Source organism: Macrobrachium nipponense, chromosome 11 (assembly GCF_015104395.2).
Source record: "Macrobrachium nipponense isolate FS-2020 chromosome 11, ASM1510439v2, whole genome shotgun sequence".
NCBI classification, from domain to species: domain Eukaryota; kingdom Metazoa; phylum Arthropoda; class Malacostraca; order Decapoda; family Palaemonidae; genus Macrobrachium; species Macrobrachium nipponense.
The window spans coordinates 93,948,494-93,970,993 of record NC_061087.1 but is presented as its reverse complement, the minus strand read 5'-3'; the positions used below and the strand labels follow the sequence as shown (position 1 = coordinate 93,970,993).

Below are 22,500 nucleotides of genomic sequence, written 5' to 3'. Positions count from 1 at the left end.
CATTCACTCACTCACTCACTCACTCACACTCCCCCGCGGCGTTGTCAAGTGGAACCAAACCAAGCGAGTACGGACAAGGGACCTTGGTACGCTACGCACAGCAATCTTTACGTAACCTCCACGGGGAGGTTTATCGCCGGAGACGAAGGGGTTGCGTCACTCGACATCTGTAAACAAACAACGGACACCTAGCCATAAGAGATCTTAACTCACTCTCTCTCTCTCTCTCTCTCTCAGTACACGTGGTAGTACGACCAGGTCCTAGACCCACGGTCTAGATATAGGCCTACCCGGACCGTGCACAGACCGAATAACCATTACTATTGCTCAACCGTCAGCGTTCGATCGCAAAAGCGTTCCCAAAAAGCCAGCATGCCTCTGCAGAACTAAACTAAGGTCTAAGCAATGGATTATGTACCTTGTTATTGGTAAATTGTTGTTTAGATTAGATTATAAAATTTTTGGCACAGCCAAGCGCCGGAGCCGAGGGGCCATTCAGCGCATATATATCTTTAAAAAAAGTCACTGTCGCACAACCGATCTAACATACAATTCATTCATTCATAAAAACCAAACAAGAAAAATTGTTGTTGGTCGAAGATGGGTTGGGGAGTGTGGGAATGGGTGGATGGGGAAAGAGAAATACCAGACACCAAGTATTCTCTCTCTCTCTCTGAGTTAAGACAATCCATTTAAAAATTAAATTAATTTAATTTACTTTAACAGTATCTCTCTCTCTCTCTCTCTCTCTCTCTCTCTCTCTCTCTCTCTCTCAAACACACAAACACACACACACACAGGGTGGCTGCAAAAGGCGACAGCCTTTCGGTCCGTCAAACGTACTCTTAGCTGAAGCTTTTCCCTACCTACCACATACAACCAACTACCAGGTACATGACACAACTACGGAAAAGATTTACTTCAACTTGCCCGATGAGTTTACTCACTTTGGAATCGAAACCATAATTTCTGGCTGCTAAAAGATCGTCCTGATCAATTGCACTCGTACGGATAGCCGTGCACACGCATTGTAATGAAGTCAGAGAGAGAGAGAGAGAGAGAGAGAGAGAGAGAGAGAGAGAGAGAGGTCAGCTTTCCTTAAAATATCTTACTAGGGATCAGTCGAGTAAGTGATTGACACTGAGTAAAGGACATTTACTGTTTTAAGTATTAGGAAATACAAAATTCCTATTCAGAAGTAAAACTAACAACAACAACACAATAATACTAATAATAATAAATGAAAAATACTGACATTTTTTCAAACATAACCGAGACTTTCACTTAGAATGTTCGGACTGTATAACCAAGTTACCCAACCCATAGTCTACTGTTCTCTAAAGAATGTTAAATCAATAGGGATAAATTCTTGAATACCATCAAGTTCAATTTTAAATATAATACTAAAAAAGTCCAGAAGAGTGCTATAATAATTATCCTTGGATATATATATATATATATATATCATATATATATATATATATATATATTATATATATAATATATATATATATATATATATGCAGTCTGGATTAGTAAGAAAAACAAATAACAAAAGAAGAAACGTGCGCCTCATTTAAAAGTAAACTGACTTATGACAGGTGGTTGCTAAGAAATTTAATTAAAGAAAAAATTGAAAATCTATTCAGCAAAAAATACATTGATTTGATGTCTAATTCCTAACCAATAGTAATTGTAAATATTGGTATGTATAGTAATTTTATAATAATTTTGTAATATATTTAATTTTATTCCATTTTTTGTAAATATCCTACGTACTATGTAATGACTGATATTTTTCTAATAAAAGGTAAAAAAAAAAAAAAAAAAAAAAAAAAAAAAAAAAAAAAAAACAAAAAAAAAAAAAAAAAAAAAAAAAAAAAAAAAAAAAAAAAAAAAAAAAAAAAAAAGAGAGAATGTTATATCCTTCACAATCAAGAAATACAATAAATACGGCTTACGGAATTAGGAAATGACGTCACGCGCCTACAACGCACACTTACTGAGACGGCAAAACAGACTTTAATCAAAATAAGAATAAGAAGGGAAAAAAATATCAAACACACCCTATGATGCCATACTGCCATACAACGCTTCCGTCCGGCCACAGAAGGAAGGAAGTCGGATGCCTCCAGCCAGCCAGACAGTCAGTCTCCTTGACAGGCTGGTGTAATGGCAAAATATGGCGCCAGTTTTGGAGGGAGCCGAAGATAGATAGATAGATAGATAGATAGATAGATAGATAGATAGATAGATAGATAGATAGATATATATATATATATATATATATATATATATATATATATATATATATATATATGGTCCGGTTATCTTTTTGCACGGACGTGAGACGAATAACAATCACTCTCAAAAGAAGTTCTTCGCAGTTTTAACGTTTCCGTTAAATTGTTCGACTTGATCGTCGTCCTAGCAGCAACTGACCGAGAGAGAGAAAGACAGTGTACTACTGAGTGCACTATGGAAAACTGGTCGACGTCTGTTGGCAAATGATTACGTCGCGTTCTGTTGCACACTTGACCCGTAGCTGATACACTGAACTCTTGGCAGGATTCCACAGCAATCCTGAGCGGTGCCAACGCAAATGTCAACAAAAAGAAAAGGAGTCACGTGATATCCACGGGGGAGTCTGCTGGCCTTTTCCTATTACCAGGATACTGAAGATATAAGAAGAGACGGCCATTTTTTCAGCAAACTTAAAGAACCAGTGGGCAAGATGCGCATTGATGCTGAGGATATCTTCCTCTGAAGACGTTTCTAATGCAATCGACAAACGATTTAATTGCTGCAAAAGCGCATTACTTAAAATATATATAAAAAAAATCTAAGAGTTAAATACGGTCCAAATGAATCTGGAAAACTAAATATGGTGTTAAATATGAGGACAAAATTAAGCATAAATCAAAAGAGAACTGACACTTAAGAGCCTTCTGCTGAACTATCTTTTAGCACCGATAAAACTTCCACTTCAGCAGCATTTTTTTCCAAACTTAGATAATAACGACAACCATTCAAATACAAAAAAAAAAAAAGTTATCTTCTTTAGAACACCACAGTAATACAGAACACCGATTCTCAGATACACACTAACCTACTATCTACATGCACGTAACAGAGATGGGCGTGGCCACGCATATGTGCGCGGCAAACGTAACCTAATTAAACCAATTATTCTCTTAGACAGAGGTAAATCATCTCAACAGTACATATAACGAAGAAACGCATTAGTTATCATATACGTTACAGATACCGTGACAACGTAGGAAGGAAGAAAAAAAGAATTCGATTTAAAACTGAATTCTCTGTATTTACCGAGTTCAAAAACACAGGATATTACTCACTAGGATTGGAATCGCTTCCGCTGCAGTCACACTACAACAGTTTCTGCAGTTGTGGAGTTGTCGGAGATCTTGGGAAGGAGACTTGCGTCATTTTTAACACTGCAGAATTCGTAATCAACGAAAGGCCTTTCACTCTTGGCGAATGACTTGGGAAAGAGATCCCGATCAAACCACTTTGACAATATGCAGCCTAACACACACACACATGTATCAGATTAGCCTTTAAAAAGAGTTACTCGCTTCTTACAGCCTACTTTCTCTCTCAACTTACTTTCGGTGTATATTACTGACACAAAACTACACGCACTAGTTGAGCGCAACAGAATACTTTAGATATAAAAATGTCTAAAATGGAAAGTTTGCAAATAAAACCACAAAGGATATCTATAACAATGGCAATGCGTCCTCCAAATCCCGAAAAAAATTGCTTCACGGTACACAGTACTAAAAGACCAGGCACTATGGCTCTTGGTTGCATTAAGGGAGTCTACCAACCATACACACCAGTGAACTTGAAAAAAACAGCATTATATCATCATCATCAAAGCATGAAAACTGCTGATCTAACAAAAATCGTCTGGAAAAAAAACAGCAAACGACAATAATAACAAAAAGTAAAAATGCGGAATTTTTACTGTCTCCTGAATAACGACTTTTTACTTAAAGTATATCAAAATGAATAAAATAACACAGGCGAATCAACACACACTTAAAACTTTATCAAATAATACGGACTAAACTTTGCTTAGGTTTTAATGCGTAAAACAACATACAGGCTAGTCATAAATACCTTCAGAGCTTTCCTAACAGATATAAAACACAAGTTATAGTCGTAAAACTGGAAGCTACCACAGCATTCACTTCTCTTAATTCTGGTTATAAATATATAACGACCGTATTGGGCCCAACCACATCAGCTCAGCAGAGACGTGGAGGAGATTCAGCGCTCAATAAAATGTTCCCTCTTAAAACGTCGCTGGCAGAGAAGGCCATTTTATGATCAATTACGAATTCAATTTACCAGGATCAAGGTTGAACATTTATTAAAAATATATTTGGTCAGTCGTACAAATCAAGAAATGCGACCGGAACTGTTAACTCTAAATTTACTGTGGATTTTTTTTTTGTGTGTGTGTGGAGGAGTTGGCTTTACATTTTTATATATATATATATATATATATATATATATATATATATATATATTATATATATCATATATATATATTATATATATATATATATATATATATATATATATATATATATATATATTAGTCCTACGTCAAGGTATTACATTCATCATCATCATTTATAAAAAAAATTTAAATTCTTAAGTCCTTGGTGCATAGTTTGGGAAATATCAAAATACGCTGCTGAAATCATTATCATTATTATTATTTTTATCATCACCATCATCATCAATATTATTATTATTATTATTATTATTATTATTATTATTATCATTATTATTATTATTATTATTCGGAAAAAAATAGCTGCTGAAATCATTATCAAACTTCTATTATTATATTATAATAATTCAAATCTGGACTCATTCATAGACATACAAGTCAAAAGGATTGTTGCTTTGATAAGCAATCTTCCCCAGCAACAAATGCAGAAATATGACAAACAAAAAGATAAGGACAAAAAAAAATCTTATTATATATCAGCGATACAGAAGCAATCCATTTTTATCGGAGATGATTATTCTTATCAGGACCGTACTTTCACAATGGGGCGAGTCCCTTGTCGTCCTTATCAGTCACGAATACATCATAATCTAACGATTGACCTTGACTCTCCATTTCGAACAATGCATGACAAGCCGGCTATCAGTGGACGATAACCCTTATCGTTACTCTATGTACTGTGCGGCCAAAAAACTCGTGGCAGTTTCATAATTTTTCGTTCACCTGCCTGACGCACGATTCATGCCTTATTTATCTATTTTTCTTTTCAAAGATGGATGAAATCATGTGTAATGACATTAAAAACAGTCACAATGATATCTTTAGAACATTATGTTGATGTTATTGTGTAAAACTATTTTCCATATAGCAAAATTGACGTGAACGAAACGAAGTGATAAAAACGTCATATCACAACCATAGATATGCATTACCAAATAGATAGGAGACACCTATCACTAGTAGTATCGCATAAACATAGTCCTTAAATTATCATTTCAATATTAAGTTGAAGGTAGTTGAACTATTCCATTTGTTAAATTTTACAGAAAACATTGGAATCTCACAAATGCTATCAAATTTAAAAACAAAAAGAAAAAAAAAACCGATATCTTAACAATGTGAACTAGGTGACCTTACTCTATTGCTTTTGATGTTATGTGCACGGGTATCTAATGTCAATGTGTCATTTAATATCGGTCTGAAGAAACATCCTTCGATGAGCGAGAGAATTATTGCACTGCATTCGGTGCAAGTTTCTGTAGAAGAGATATCAAGAAAGCTTAATAAACCGGAGAATCATACATGTATGAATAAAATTGTTTTAAAGGACGGCAAAGTTTAGAACATGGGCCTAGAGGTGGAATACCTCGAAGCACCACATGAGAGCAAGACAATACAGTAGTGAAAATGTTGCTGAGCAACATTCATTTGTGAACTTTGAATTCTAGTGCCTCGTCACGACATTGCTGAACCAGGGATCATAACTAGCTCTACGCTTATGACTGGTGTCTGATGATACTTTAGATGGAGAGGAAGAGATTTTTAAATCTACACTTGAAGTCTGATAGTTGTCTAATGAATAAGTAAACTTATCTTTTGATGTGGCATGAGGAGATTTCAGTTTAGGCTTACCTTTTTTTCGTTTTTTTTTAATCGGTGGCCAGTGAATACCACGGATAGGGGAGGGAAACGGTTTCAATGATGCATGCATTTTTTTCTTCAAAACCTAAAGAATACATTTTATTGGGAGATACTTTACTAACATCGGCCTAATCCTTCCCATCACTCCTATAAGCCACCTCCGCTCCGCTCTCTTCTACATCTCAGCGACTAGATCCGACTTCTCACTACGAACTCCACCTCGTGAAAGCATCACTAATGATAACGGTTATTTTAAAATTCCCCGCACCGACAACGGACGCCTTAAAATACATGTTTGTAAAACATTTTCTGTTCAAAGAAACTTTATCGTTTCATTCCACAAAATGTGTGCATACCCTCGTGTTACACCCTGTAGCCGTCAAAGAGCAACCCTATATTAAAAGCAGTAGTTTTTCTTGAGAGAAAAAAACAAAAAAAAAACAAAAAAAAACATGAAATAGACTTAAACGAGAACGTCACCTTTCCTATTTCTTATTCTTTCAGCTGCTTATAATATGCTTATGTAAGTAGGTCTAGTAGTTATACATGTGAACTAATTTGAATTAATTTCTATTTAAAAGAAATGAATAGCTACAGAAAGATCAACCTAAGAAAAGCTTTAAGGAAGGAGTAAGCCTTTCTTAATGTATTCGTCATTTTGACTCCCACAGCTTTCCAGGTGTCCAAAATGAAAGACAGGATGATATGCAAGGAATTCGATAAAAATAAGAAAGAATTATATTCGTTTGATTTTTTTATAATTGCTTTTTGACTTTGAATAGCTAGGTCTGAGTTCATTATGTTAAGCAATTATTAAAAGGATAAGAAGAAAGGCGAACATGGCTAATAAAACAAGAATAACGGGAATAGTCAAATAAAGCAGATTTATATATATATATATATATATATATATATATATATATATATCTATATATATCGATTTAAATATTCATTAATATTACGTATCCAGAGAGAGTATGCTGCTGAAAATAGACCTAGGCTTATCATGTGGGGAAAATCAGAAGTCCAATTTAGGCCCACTAAACGTGTCATGCAAATTATTTTATTGATCAAAGGACAAAATTAGTTTAACTAAACATCGTTTTCAAAGAATGTTAACGCCTTGATGTATTTATCGGCTGTAGGAGACGAAATGACAACACTTCAGTGCAGTACGATATGTTAGTCAAGACTCGAGCGGCAGCAAGCCAACTTCAAAATCTTCGGAATGCTGTTACGAAGCTAGAGTTGAAAATAAAATTAGAAATCGTGGACGGTGGACCCATCGGTATATATTTTCCTTACTTTGCAAAATAATTATCTTTCATACGTTTGAATAAGTCTACTACAGTTTCACAAATGTCATTTATTTCAAGTATAGCACCTTTGAGGAATTTTATTTATTGTTAAGTAAATATTCTGGCACCTGCATATGGCAATATTTCCATAACGAACAATGAATTAAGAAACTACGCCAATTCTTTGTTGGCCGCCTGTACTATTAGGAGGTCTTAAAGTTCGTACTTCCTCTCAGGAAGACGGTGTTAAGTCACCTCAAGGAGTGGCGGCGAAGCCCTATCTAAGTCTATCTTGTAGTTCATTGGTGCTCACACAAAAGCCCGAAAGACTCTTGCAAATTATAAACAAACGACAAAAGTAGTTTTCGTCATAAAAATCCCAATTTCACATTTCATAAGAGACCATCTCAGTCTTTGTGCTTACAAGCAAGTTTTCAAATGAATTCTACGTATCAAGGAAGTGTGTTCTCTCAAGAAGAGCAAGTAAATAAAAAACATCATAAACTCTGTTTCCTATTACAAGTCGCAACCCCAAAAAAAAGAAGGAAATCCAAAGGAAGCACCAGCACCAGACTGATATCAATAGCTAACGCAACCAGCGGTAGTTTAAGAATGATGTTCAACATAAGAGAACTGTAAATGGAATTATTTTTTTTCCTCGATATTACGCACACAAAGAGGATTTCATGTTTTGTAATTGTTAATTATACGTTATTACAAGATTTTCAGAGAGAGAGAGAGAGAGAGAGAGAGAGAGAGAGAGAGAGAGAGAGAGAGAAAATGGTTTCATAAAACAAACTGGGTTACGAGTTAAGAGTTTCAACACTTTATTCTGGAATTGGATTAGACGCGTCTAATCCGGACTGACCAGCATCCTGTGTTAAAAATGGGATTAGACTAAACAGCATTCTGTGTTAAGAATGCACGATTAAGCCCATCTTTCTCAACGAGAATAACAATGGACTTGCCTCACTTATTTCTAATGAGATGAATTCCACGTCTGAGAATGCGAGTGCAATAGATGAACAAAGAACAGCCTCCAACTGGTTATCCTAAGGAGTAGGCGATGGTAGGAAGGTCACAGAATATCTTGAAATTTATAGGATGCGATGGTAAGAAACGTGACCATGCAAAAACTCGACTTTGTTCAAGCGACACCTCTGGAGTACAAATGACAGTATTCATAAAATAAGCAAGACGCCAAAGTTTCGAAGAAATTAATTCTGAAGCCGTTTCACAAGTCATGTGAAACTGCGCAGCAAACTCCGAGTTCACCAGCTGCCTGTACAAAGGAGATTCCAATTTGACGTCTACAAGGGACGCACAGTATTACTGAGAGAGTAAAAGAGGTATATAAAATTTGGGCCAGAGACCAAGCGGTGGGACCTATGAGGTGCTTCAACGCTGATGCGAAACTGACAGTAAAAAGGTTTGAAAGGTGCAACGGGAAGGAAAACCTCAAAGCAGTTGCACTACGAAACAATTGTTAGGAGAGAGGTGGAAAGTCAAGGGAAGCAATAGAATATGAACGGAGGTATAGCTAAAGGAACGAAAAGGGTTGCAGCTAGGGGCCGAAGGGACGCCGCAAGGAACCTTCAGTAATGCCTACAGTGCACTGCATGAGGTGGACTGACGGCACTAATCCTGCCCCCAAAACCCCATCTACGGGACAGAGTAATATTTCCTCTTGTAATTATGAGAGAGAGAGAGAGAGAGAGAGAGAGAGAGAGAGAGAGAGAGAGAGAGAGTAATCCCGAATTAAAGATTAATACTGTGCTGAACATACGTAATTGTACCGTACGTATTATGTTTCAGTCTCAAGGCCAGACTGACTAGAATACTAAGTATATCTTAATATAATGAGAGCTCAACCGGACAAATATATACAGAAGATTTATTCATGTATGTATGTATGTATATGGAAATCCTCAAGCTAATATATAATCTTCAAACACCTGACTAACTAGAAGCACTTTTATCAATAACACTTCTGTAGACAGAAGTTGACTCCTCGTCATTATCAGGACGAGAAAGGAAGGATAGACAGAACAACTGCAATTCGCTTAACATCACTTTCTATAGTAAGAGAGCAGAATTTTCACAAATATGGAGACAGAGTTGAACGTTCACTGCATGTATGCCATGGTAGTGCCGTCAGTGCACCTCATTCGGTGTAATGTAGGCATTACTTACGGTTCTTTGCAGCGTCCCTTCGGCCCCTAGCTGCAACTACTTCCATTCATTTTACTGTACCTTCGTTCATATTCTCTTTCTTCCATCTTACTTTCCACCCTCTCCTAACACTTTATTCAAAGTGCAACTGCTTTGAAGTTTTCCTCCTGTTACACCTTTCAAACCTTTTACTGTCAATTTCCTTTTCAGCGCTGAATGACTTTACAGGTCCCAGTGCTTGGCCTTTGGCCTAAATTCTATATATTCAATTCTTTCCAAGGACATGACATTGAGTATGTGGTCAGTTTCATTTTTGTAAACACCTACCTATAATACCTAACCAGCAACCCTATTAATTATATTATATTCAATATATTCAATAGCTGAATGGCACAAGAGCGCTACTCCTTCAGAAGTTCGTAAGTTATACAGAAAGAATCTAGAATTTAGGCCAATAGCCAGGCGCTGGGACACACGAGGTCATTCAGCGCTGAAAGGGAAACAGTAGGAGGTTTGAAAGGTGTGACAGGAGTAAAACCTCACAGTTGCACTATGACTCTAGTGTGAGATGGAAGGAAGAGAATATGAACGGAGGTACAGTGAAAGGAAAGAAATGGGTTACAGCTACAGGGCCAAAGGGACGTTGCAGAGAACCTTAAGTATCCCTACACAGTGCACTGGATGAGTTCGTAAAAGTTCAAGGGCCAACTCTTACACGCATAACAAGACTTGCAATATACTGAAACAGGACGATATCATTTATCAAGGGACAAGTGTCGACCCAAAGGAGATTTCGCTGCTAATCACTGCACTATCATCAAAAGAAAATTATTAAAATGTTGAAGTGAGAGGAAGGACATTTTTCCACAATATCCTCTTGTACCACGAAAAGGAAAACAGTAACACATTGTTCCTATATTATATACAATGCCGACGGTAGCGACCGGTACCTTTACGAAAATACAAATATAAAAAGTTTGTTGGTCACAGACTCAAATCGAGAACATTTGTTCGTCAACAATTCATTTGTTCGAAAGGTCATTAACCTTGTCTGATTCATCAAGTCTATGAATACTACCATAGTTCGGCAGAGAAGATCCAGTGTTTGGCAATAAACATTAAACAAAAGGGGGCGGGGGGAACTGGCAAGCCAAAAAATTTTAGGACTTCCTCTTTTGAAAAAAATTATCCTCTTTGGAAAAAAATTGCCCCCCCCCCCCCCCCCACACACACACACACACAGTCGGCAGAAGAGTTCGTGGAGTTCGATTTCCAAGTAGACAAACTACTCCTGATAATATTCATCAACACGTTCCAAGTCCATGCTGATCTAGACTTTACCGCTATACTTTCCAATTCATCACCTTCTTTACTACAGTGACCAGGCATGACCTAACCGGTAGTGGCACTTTCTGTCAGTCATAAAAATACGTAGCTGGAAGGAAGTAAGTCTAGGTAAGCCTATAAGAACCAAAGGGAGGACTGCGGTAGTGGTGTTGCTTTTGATTAAGCTGGCCTTATGCCAGGACGGGCTCTTGCTCATACAGCAGCCCGTAGAAAAGCGGTAGTTATTCTTGCCACATCCCTTCCTCACCTAAAAATCAGACGGCCCAGCTAAAAAAAAAAAAAAAAAAAAAAAAAAAAAATGCATCCAGTCGTGACTAGGTTAATTTATGAGTTCTTAATGTAGTCAGTCTGTATCCACTCTGAGAGAGAGAGAGAGAGAAGAGAGAGAGAGAGAGAGAGAGAGAGAGAAGCACGAGGCATAGTCAGTATAGTGGAAAAACACGTGAAGAACAAGATACGTTAACAATGACACTTGTGTTGATCATGTATCATACCTCGACCTTGTGCACCAAAAATGGCCAGAAGTCTTCTTCCTTTGAAAACCAGTTGATATTTGAGCCAAGACAATTCCACCTAGGTCGTCGGTTTCTCTCTCTCTCTCTCTCTCTCTCTCTCTCTCATATACTGGTTTAGGCCGAGGCACCCACATCAACTTCCTCTTGGCAACCGAAATAGACCTAGCGAAACAAGAGTGTGGAGTGTGATATAGTCCCCCCACGGCATCGCCATCTACACTTGAAGAACAACTTGCTACGTCTACATATTCGAGTTTAAACTGCTATGTAACGATCGTTACTCCTTATTTTTTTCTTTCTATATGCTCATCGTAAGTTAAATTTAGTCGCGTATCTCTCTTAATTGGGTATATTTTATACTCGTTGATGACTACCATAATTTTTTCTCTGTAAAGAAACTGGTTTGAGGGAAACAATAAAAATAAGTACACTGAGCTACGAAATTGATAGGCTTATAATCCCAGCAGATACTTAGAAATCCAAACAATAATTTTACTGATAACCACTGCAGATATTTAAAATCCATAAGATAATTTGAAGTACTACCACATAATAAATCAGGACATTAGGTTAAAAATACAAGACAAAATTAATATATAAACCCTACAGTGCCAAGAGAAAGCCAGAAGAGACTGAGGGCATCACATTATCAGAGAGATAGCAACGACAATAAAGAGCATTACGTTCCAGACATCAAAGCAGCGAATGACACAAGTGTGTCACTGACAAACATAAAAACAAAAACACCAACATAAAGGGAAATAGCAGCGTTACCAGCAATACTGTATGGGACGGCAGTCATAAACGCTACGGGATCTCTGAGATTAAAAAAAAAAAAAAGTACTGCCACAGATATATAAAACTCCGTGGGAATCAGATAGTATTTCAGGGCGGCCAAAGTAGACTTCCGAGGAGCAACTGAAGCTTCAGAAATAGGACCAGTAAGGAGTTCGTTGGTCTTGCATTAAGCCAGACTTCTGCTGGCACGGCCTCTTTTGCTCTAGGCCTACCCCTAAATAGCTAATGACAGATGAAATGCGGACGATTTTTTTTTTAAGTAAAAGGGGAAGATACTAAAAGCCGGATGGAAGAAACAGAGAGATGTGAGAGGAAAAGATGGAACTGAGAGAAAATGGGTAAAATGGATGACACAAAAAGGCAGATGGAAGCAACAAAGAGATGCGAGATAAATAAAGAAAGAGTTAAATGGCTGATAGTAAAAGATGTAAGGGAAGAGATAAAGGGTAAAAGAGATAAAAGGTTAAAAGTAGTTTAAAAAGAAACAAAGACGTGAAGGACGAGATGAAGGAAGCCATTTCACGATAATCCGACCAGCTTCAGCAATAACGCACGGGGAGAAGAGATCAAGTTACCCAAGATGGAATGACAGAAACAAGACTCCAAATTGGAAACGAAGGATACACGCAGGTTGCGAAGGGGTGGAAATTTCCTACTTGACTGCTGTGAATCAAGGACAGAAAAGAAAAAATATCAGGTAATATTTTGTTCAATAAAAAACACAGAAAAAGATATGAAGATCTTATACAATAGAATATCAAATTCAGGCATAAGGCCAAGCACTGGGGCCTATGAGGTTAATCGGTGCTGAAACGGAAGTTGACAGTACAAAGGTCTGAAAGGTGTTACAGGAGGAAGACCTCAAAGCAGTTGTACTGTGAATTAACTGTTAGGAGAGGGTGGAAAATATGATGGCAGAAAGAGAATGTGAACAGAGGTCCAGTAAAAGGAATGAAAGAAGCTTAAGTAACGCCTACGGTGAACCGCATGAGGTGCACTGATGGCACTATTACCCCGTTACCAAATGCGGAAGAGAAGGAGAGACGAACCTTGAGAAGTAATAAGGTTCCAGAGCCTTTAAATAGTTTGTTTGTTTGTTTGCAAGGTGTTTTTACGATGCATGGAACCAGTGGTTATTCAGCAACGGGACCAACGGCTTTACGTGACTTCCGAACCACGTCAAGAGTGAACTTCTATCACCAGAAATGCACATCACTGACCCCTCAATGGAGTGCCCGGGAATTGAACTCGCAGCCACCGAGGTAGCAGATCAAGACCATACCGACCACGCCACTAAGATGCTCGTGACTAGGACGAAGAACTTGAACAAGGCGTGATCCGACCTCCAGCTTACTCGGGGCGTTTGCTAAAATCTACGGTCACATACAGCATAATTTCACCAACGAAAATGAAAATAAATAAGCTATATTTTATTAGAAATATTTGTTCTGTAGGGTTTAACACGCACATTTATTTCTTACACTTGGATTCTAATAAATAAAGCATAAATACCCTGTCCTATAATTCTTGTATCTTTAACTCTAAGCGAAAAACCTTATTCAGGCCTTTTTAGGCTTTTCCATAGGGTTTCCTACCCCCAACAAGAACAACAACAAATTAGTTTGTAGGCTTACTCCCCTAGCACGCGAAAATGGATTTGATCCCGGCAATCTCGTCAATCACACAAAATGTTGCGCACGGAGTGGACGAGGAGGTTTTTAAAAGTTTTACGGCACTGGAGGCAATTGTAAATTCTTCCAGATGAACATAAAGTTCCTTGGCGCCTTGAATTTTAAGTCATTGTCGTTGGCTTGTTCCATATGAAGAGAGTTTATCACCTAAATAATAATAATAATAATAATAATAATAATAATAATAATAATAATAATAATAATAATAATAATAATAATAATAATAATAAATTTTAAATTTGTTTCACCCAATATGAGTATGACGTTGTCCCATCTTTCTAAATATATTCCCAAACTAATATTTCTGCGGTTCAAATACAATATATTTTAATAATGTACCTCCATTTTTATCTATATATTTCATGATCTGTTATTTGATTTTTCTTTTCTGGTAACTGATCTCTTCTTTCTGCATTTCCAACTGCCTTCTGTTACTTCATTCTAATGAAGCCCATATTCTTTGGAAGCTTGAATTTCAAGTGAGTGGACTCTGTGGGTTTTTTTTTTTTTTCCATATGAATAGGGTTCATGTTTTGAATAATATAATAATCTTCTGAATAATAATAATTATTAATAGTATCATTATTATCGAGTATTTTTTTCAACTGGGTTAATGTTTCGCCCACTATGACCTGGACCTATCGTTCTAAATATTCCCAAACTGTAATGTTATTTCTATTCTAAATATTCCCAAACTGTAATGTTATTTCTATTCTAAATATTCCCAAACTGTAATGTTATTTCTATTCTAAATATTCCCAAACTGTAATGTTATTTCTATTCTGAATATTCCCGAACTGTAAATATTAAATCTTCTAAATATTCCTGAACTGCAATATTACTCCTACGGTATTACCGCGATATTCTAAAGTCGTTACGGCTTTCTTCACCTCCGTTATAGTATATAAACTATTATTTACACCTCTGTTATAGTATATAAACTATTATCTTCACCTCCGTTATAGTATATAAACTATCATCTTCACCTCCGTTATAGTATATAAACTATTATATGTTCATTCTTGAAAAAGTCCTACAGAGAAAAACCATTAACTTCCCGCGAGCAATCTTTCACATTCTGTAACTGCGGAATGCAAATACGAAATCTTTATACTCACACAGTTTTTTTCTCTTTACGACGACTGGCTTTGTGGCCCTTATCATCTCGGGAGGGGGACATGGCTCCTCTCACCGGAATTCATAATGAAGCCTTTTCGGTGCCACTTCTGAAGTAGGCTATCTTGAGCCTTATCTCTGAGCCGATAGCGCTTTTCTTATCGCACACAATGGTTCTCTTGTGAAACTGTTAGATTATATATATATATATATAAGTATATATATATATTATATATCTATATATATATATATATATATATATATATATATATACTATATATATTTTTTTTTTTTTTTTTTTTTTTTTTTTTTTTTTTTTTTTTTCCCTAAACATATGAAATGCTTTATGAAAAGTGTTGGAATTACCAGATTCTTTAAAAATTAACTGATCTGTGACTTGACTCTGCACGAACTGTTTTATTGACCTGACAGTGCCAGTAACGCGCGAGAATGGCACTTCTTTTTATATATATGTTAATAAAACGCTCCGAGTATCATAAGCATTGTTGATGTCATCAATAATTCGATTACTATTGACCGAAATGAAATGTTATATACGGCGGCCGCTTTGGCAACATTACCAGCAATGTCGCTCTCCATACACTATCAGATTAAATGCATAAAAAAGTCAAAGATCTATTGAACCCTAATGACATTCTATCTTGACCAAGGGCGTACCAGAAACCGACGGCAAGCAGCAATCTTTCAATGTGCAACAACAAAACACACACACACTTCAGGAACTTGATACAGCATATCATTTTAATGCTCGCAGCAGCTAAGTTTACCTTCGACAACAATTGATTTAAGAGCTGGGACGACAGAAACTTTACTTATGAAAGGTGGTTTTTTTTTATTACAATAAAAGGATAAGAATTCAACTCGATACGCCCTTGCACAATATTGAAGGACCTACGTAGGTTTGGAGAATGGAAGCAAGAGAAATTGTTCCGAGCTTGACAGAGGGTGAACAGCAGTCACCGAAGAGTGATTTTCAAGGATTCCCTATCAAAACACATACATACATACATACATACAAACACACACACACACACAGTAAACGTTTACAATATTGTATAAGCAGCGTAACTTCATCCTTATTTCATGCACTCTCTCTCTCTCTCTCCAGGCCAAGTCTGGCACCTTGTAACAATGAGAGGCTTCGTTTTAATAATGCGTCCGTCATGATTAATGCAACGCAATATAAAATTTAGGCCAAAGGCCAAGCGTTAAGACCTATGAGGTAATTCAGCGCTGAAAGGGAATTTCAAAGTAAAAGGTTTTAAAAGTGTGAGTAAAGGAGGTATGAAAGGTGTAACAGGAGGAAAACCTCAAAGCAGTTGCATTGCTAAACAACTGTCAGGAGAGGGTGGAAAGTCAGACCGTAAATAAGAGGGATTGCAGTCAGGAGGCCGATGGAACGCTACGAAGAACCTTAAGAAATGTCTACCGTACACCACGTGTTGTCCACTGACGGAACTAGCCCCCTACGAATTGTTGTGTAGAGTACACTCAGTACACATTTCTTTAAGAAATCACGCTAAAGTTATCGGTGAACGAAGTCCTTTCTCACATGAGTTGCGTCATGCGACATTCGGCAAAAGACGACATTTCATCGACAAGCGAGAGCAACGTGAATGTCTTATGAAGAGCTGACACTACAACATTCATGAGAATATCTGGGAGAAGAGCAAGATGCGCACAGTCTTTTGTTATGAATATAAGTTGAGAAATAAATGATTTTGGACGATAAAGAGTTTAACTGAAGTCTTTTCCCACTGCCAGCCTACAAACATAAACATCTTTCTTTTCGCATGAAAGCCAATGGGGTAGAGCTGCGAAAATGGGAAAGGGGGCTTCATGCATCTTAATGACAGATAACACAAGGAGAATATGCCATCGTTAACGCTCATTGCCCAACTCGAACCAGACGGAACCTGAGCGAAGCGACAAAACTGATTATAACCGAAACCACCCAACTCCTGTCACCGCCGCCTAAGTCAACACCAACGCTGCCATAATAAACAGCACAGAAAACAGCAACCTTGCATTTGACAAAGATATGAAGGAAGTCAACAGACGAAACAGTTTAGGAGAGACTATGACTACAGTATTCATCTGTATTCCTAACTTATTCTCAACTTGGATTTCACCAAACAATGGGACAATACAAAAATGATCAATGCTGGCTCATACTTGTGGAAAGTATTTTAGAATAGATAGAGAGAGAGAGAGAGAGAGAGAGAGAGAGAGAGAGAGAGAGTATTGCGCAGGTTGACTCATCACCGTAAAGGTTGAAATATGATGATTTACTTGAATTCGAGGAAATATCCTGAGAAAAGCAATATGTTTAACTATTTACTACAGTCTTGATCTAAAGCAATTTTCTGTGGGCAATAAATTTACAAAGGGAAGAATGATTCATAAGTCATATTTTGATTAGTTTTTAAATTATGGCTTCTATCTAATATAGAGCTTTTACTTCCTTTTCCATTTCTTCCAAGAATTACTGAATGTGAATTTTTCTTAACTACTGTTAGAAAGAAACGGTTTTGCGCATGGTTTTTTTTTTTTTTTTTTTTTTTTTTTGCATCGCAACAGATTGACAGATCACTTAGCGGAATAATGGCATTTCAATCAATACTTCCTCGCATACAGCATTGAAACTTTCAAGACATTCGGTTTGAACTCAAGTTTAATAAACCTCTGTCGTCTTTTTTCTGGTGGTAACTATGACAGAATAGGCGTGGTTGAGCAAAGCAATAAACTTTGGGTCAATATATAACTGAGTATATATATATAAAAAACAGCTGACCTTTGCAGCCTTGTTTATGAAATTGTCCTTTTTCATACCAAAACCACATCGAGATAATCTTTACCACAATGAATAACTGATTCAAAGAAACTAATGTCATGCTGGTTTGCATGCACACCGTCCAAGCATTTGACTGACAGGACAAAATCCGAATGATACTGTTGACGTAATATTCAAATATTTGTAAATATACATCATCTATGATAAGACAATATGGCTTTCGCAACAACGAGCTCAAATCAAACAACCACAAACACGTCAGTTCTATCATTACCCACTATTACCGCACTTAAGTAATAGAGCCAGCTGTTATCTTTTATAAAAAAAAAATTTAACCTTTTGCTGAGCTGATGACCACAAGTGACAGTCATGCGACTGCTCTTCAAGGTGGTTTTTTCCCCATTACGAAATATATATATATATATATATATATATATATATATATATATATATATATATATATATATATATATATATATATATATAATATATATATATATATATATATATATATATATATATATATATGTATATATTATATATATATATATATATATATATATATATATATATATATATATTATATATATATGTTTATATAGATATAATATATATTATATATATATATATATATATATATATATATATATATATATATATATATATATATATATATATATATATATATATATATATATATATATATATTATTATATATATATATATATATATATATATATAAAATAAAGAGAGAAATATGCATATACTGTAAATGTGTGCGCGCTTGCTTGCTTGCTTGCTTGCTTGCTCATTCACATAAAGGTAAAATGCCTATTCACTTGCAATAAGGTTGATGTTCCTGCTCAAAGGCAATGAGGTTTACGTACTTATTCGCGGGTAAAAAAGATGTTATGCTCCTATTCCGTGGCATTTAGTTTTATCAACTTGTTCATTGAACATACAGTTAATCTAATTAGAATATGACATGAAAACAAAATTTAGCTTTGTCTTTAAAGGTAGTCATCTTGGAACTGACCAGAACAATCGCTCAACCAATAAACTGAAAATTGCAATGAAATTTATTTCGAATCTCTAGATTTACAAAGACAGCAGACACAGCAGAGTGGCTTGTTCTTTTACGGAACAATTTCCTATACATTCAATATTCATTTTCTGTACGTTTACCGAGACACTGACCAATCAGAAGCACCTACTTTATTGCCCTTGCGTTCTGACGAGCATTTTCCAGGCCTGACTATCATCCTTCCTCCGAAAACTTCTATTTATAATTAATTTGTTATCATTTCGCATACTATATGCATTCCTAACCCACCTCAAAACTATTCTGCGGCTTTAAATTATTTTGCCGTTAGTACGTGACTCAATTTTTCACTTTCAATCTCCCACATAAAAAAAAAGTTATGTAACAAGGTTTCCTTTTTTTCTTTCACCCTAATTCAATAAGAACAGTACTCTAAAATATATTCAAAATAACTCGTGCATTCATATGTGTCTTACCCAGGTAATCACTCTACAGTAAAACTTGCCGTAGTACTTGCTTCATCAGTATCTACAAGATTCTGACGCCTCAACCCTATTCAAAATTATAAAAATCCCCTCTGCGCCTTCTGGCATCCATAATTTGTTTGTTTGTTTGTTTAAATGGTGTTTTGACGTTGCATGGAACCAGTGGTTATTCAGCAACGGGACCAACAGCTTTACGTGGCTTCCGAACCACGTCGAGAGTGAACTTCTATCACAAGAAATACACATCTCTCACCCCTCAGTGGAACGCCCGAGAATCGAACTCGTGGCCAACGAGGTGGCATGCCAACACTGGCTTCCATAATGTCACATAAGCTGATTTGAACCAAAGTTCACTTTCTGTTTCTCCTCTCCTTAACAGTGTCAAAACCCTGTCACTTCCTTGTATGTTGACTTAGTTTTTCTTTCATCTTTAACCTTTATTCACATTTTCAAATTCTTTCAACAGTCTTAGCATGGGTTCTTTGGATCACCAATCAACACTGCATCAACTGCTAACATCAGATTTACTTTTCCCCGAAGCTTTACCTCATCTTAAGACTAATCAACTTCATTCTTATGCCATTTCCCAACGAAAACCTTCTCATTTCAGAGCAATTTCAAGTCATTTCTCTCACTGGTTAAACTTACGGTTGGTTTGCTCCGCGTGATGACGAGAATGAAGTAGAACCTGGAAAGAAAAAAATTGTTAAAAATAATGGATTGCTGCCGTCCGTATAATAATAAATAAACAAAAATATAGTGCCCAAAGTGAGTGACACCATAAGTTACTTTTTGTTGTATGGCGTTTTTACGCTGAATGGAACCAGTGGTTATTCAGCAATGGGACCAACGGCTTTCTGTGACTTCCGAAAACAGGTCGGGAGTGAACTTCTATCACTAGAAATACACGTCTCCAGCCCCTCAGTGTAATGTCCGAGAATTGAACTCGCGGCCACCGAGGTGGTAGTCCCAAGACCAAACCGATCACGGCACTGAGGCGCTTCCATAAATTATATTAGGATTTACATGAATTACAAGCATTGCGAGCCTACGTACACTCTACAGACTGAACGGCTTTACATATATGTATTCACAAACACATTAAAAGCCCACTACCCGCACTCGAGTGTTCAAAGAAATTGGAACCCAAAAACTGAACATTTTTTATCGAAAGCGACCGATGATGGTGACCTGAAAAATATCCGATGAGCATAAATTCTTTTCCAGCTTCCTGAGTTAACTCCCGCCCATTCTCCTCCTGCCCGCCCGTCCAGCCGGGCTCTAAATTTAGAAATATGATGAGAGTTACCGAATGACAGCTCAGGACATTAAGACTCCGAGGAAAACCAAATCACCAATGCTGACAGAACGAAACTCGAGGGAGACTCGTAGCATTGGAATGTCCATGAGAGCAACGAGAAGACTTAGCCTCCAACGACAGAATATATTTAGGCTTTCATCATGTAAACAAGATTTGGCTTCCTGTCAGACACTAAAGAGTCAAGCCTCCTGCCAACAGTAACGTTTCGGGCTCCTGTCACAAACGATTCTAAAAGTTCTCATCGGCGGCAAACCTTTTCGCAGATCGTCAGCTGCCTGATTAATCTTATCCGTTCAATGGCGTCAGAATTACAATTAGGCAAGACAGTTCAAACTCTAAAAATAAGTGTAAATAGACAAAAAAAAAAAGTCTGACTAGCACACAACAGGTAAAACTTTATTACGAAGTCTGGGTACTAAAGCCAAAACAAACTTTATTACGAAGTCTGGGTACTAAAGCCAAAACAAACTTTATTACGAAGTCTGGGTACTAAAGCCAAAACAAAAATTCATGAAGAAATCACTAAAAATGCTCTACTTGATATCAAGTTTAAAATCTTATAATCACTGCAAGTAACAAAGAAAAATAAAACTGACAGGCGATTATATAGTACACAGACTTTTATTTCTTTTTTACCCTAGTCATGATTCATAGCCACGGGTCACAAAACATTTTAACATGTTTGCCCTAATAATCTATAATCCAGCATCATACGCCCTCTCGTTTTAAATCCTTAGCTGCCACTTCGGAATCTACACATCAGTTCTTCCCATTATACATAACTCTAAGCACAGGTGTCCTGTGTATGTATATATACGGGTCACATCTAGAGCACGGTTATTTTTATCAAATCCAATTCCGTTGGTTTATATAAAAAGAAACCTCTTGTTTACAAATACAGTAATTATCATAAAAAAAAGCTTGTTTGCAGATAGTGGATATTCTTCAAAACCTGTCTGGTGAAAGCTTGTTTAAAATTTCTAAGGTTACCTCAAAAGAGGACTGGGCATTCACCCGTGTTAAGTTTTCATCGACTTATTTATAATAACATTCATATGGTCTAATCAACTCCTATTGTGAACATTTTCACGTCTGCATAGTTTTATATAATTATATATCATACATACATACATACATATATATATATATATATATATATATATATATATATATATATGTATGTATGTATGATGTATAATTATATAAAATATGTGTGTGTGTGTGTGTGTGTATACACATGATGGACTTTAATCCAAAATTACAGTCAAGTAATTTTTGAAGTACCTACGTTAGTATTTTGTACCAGCATTACTTTATTAATTAAGCTTGAAAAGGTTGTTTTTCGCCTCTTGGTTCTTTCTGTGCGCACATGACCACTTTTACTTTACTTGATCTTGCATGCACTCGTTCCATTATTTCGGAGGACAGACCTATGGTGGTCCTTCTATCCAAGTCTAATCAGGTTGCACGAAAAAGCGATCGTCATCCTACACGCCGGCCCCCCTTCGACAGCCAGGGGAACATGATTAAGAAACCGCAGAGATTCTGAAACGCTTCCCTTAGGAAAATTTAGCGAAAAGCTTTAGGAGTAACAAATGACAGCTGCTGCCTGAAGGCAAGTTCGGTCAGCGCGGGGTCAACACGAATTCTTCGAAGACAAAGTTCATTAACGTATCCAGGTCGCAAACCACAAAGAAATCAGAACAA

The 22,500-nt window shown here is 36.5% G+C and overlaps 1 protein-coding gene across 3 annotated transcripts in view; it reads right to left on the bottom strand.

The window, feature by feature from the left end:
- LOC135207414 (membrane progestin receptor gamma-like) overlaps positions 1–22,500 on the bottom strand; it is a 60,509-nt gene that overhangs the window by 17,722 nt on the left and 20,287 nt on the right. Inside the window, exon 2 of one of the 3 annotated variants that reach the window (XM_064239144.1) lies at positions 20,121–20,160. The exons of 1 other annotated variant lie outside the window; for it this stretch is intronic. The gene's annotated coding sequence lies outside the window, so the exon portion shown is untranslated. Of the gene's footprint in view, positions 1–2,066; positions 2,086–20,120; positions 20,161–22,500 lie in introns of those variants that run through there. One more of the 3 variants, XM_064239160.1, reaches the window with a different exon arrangement.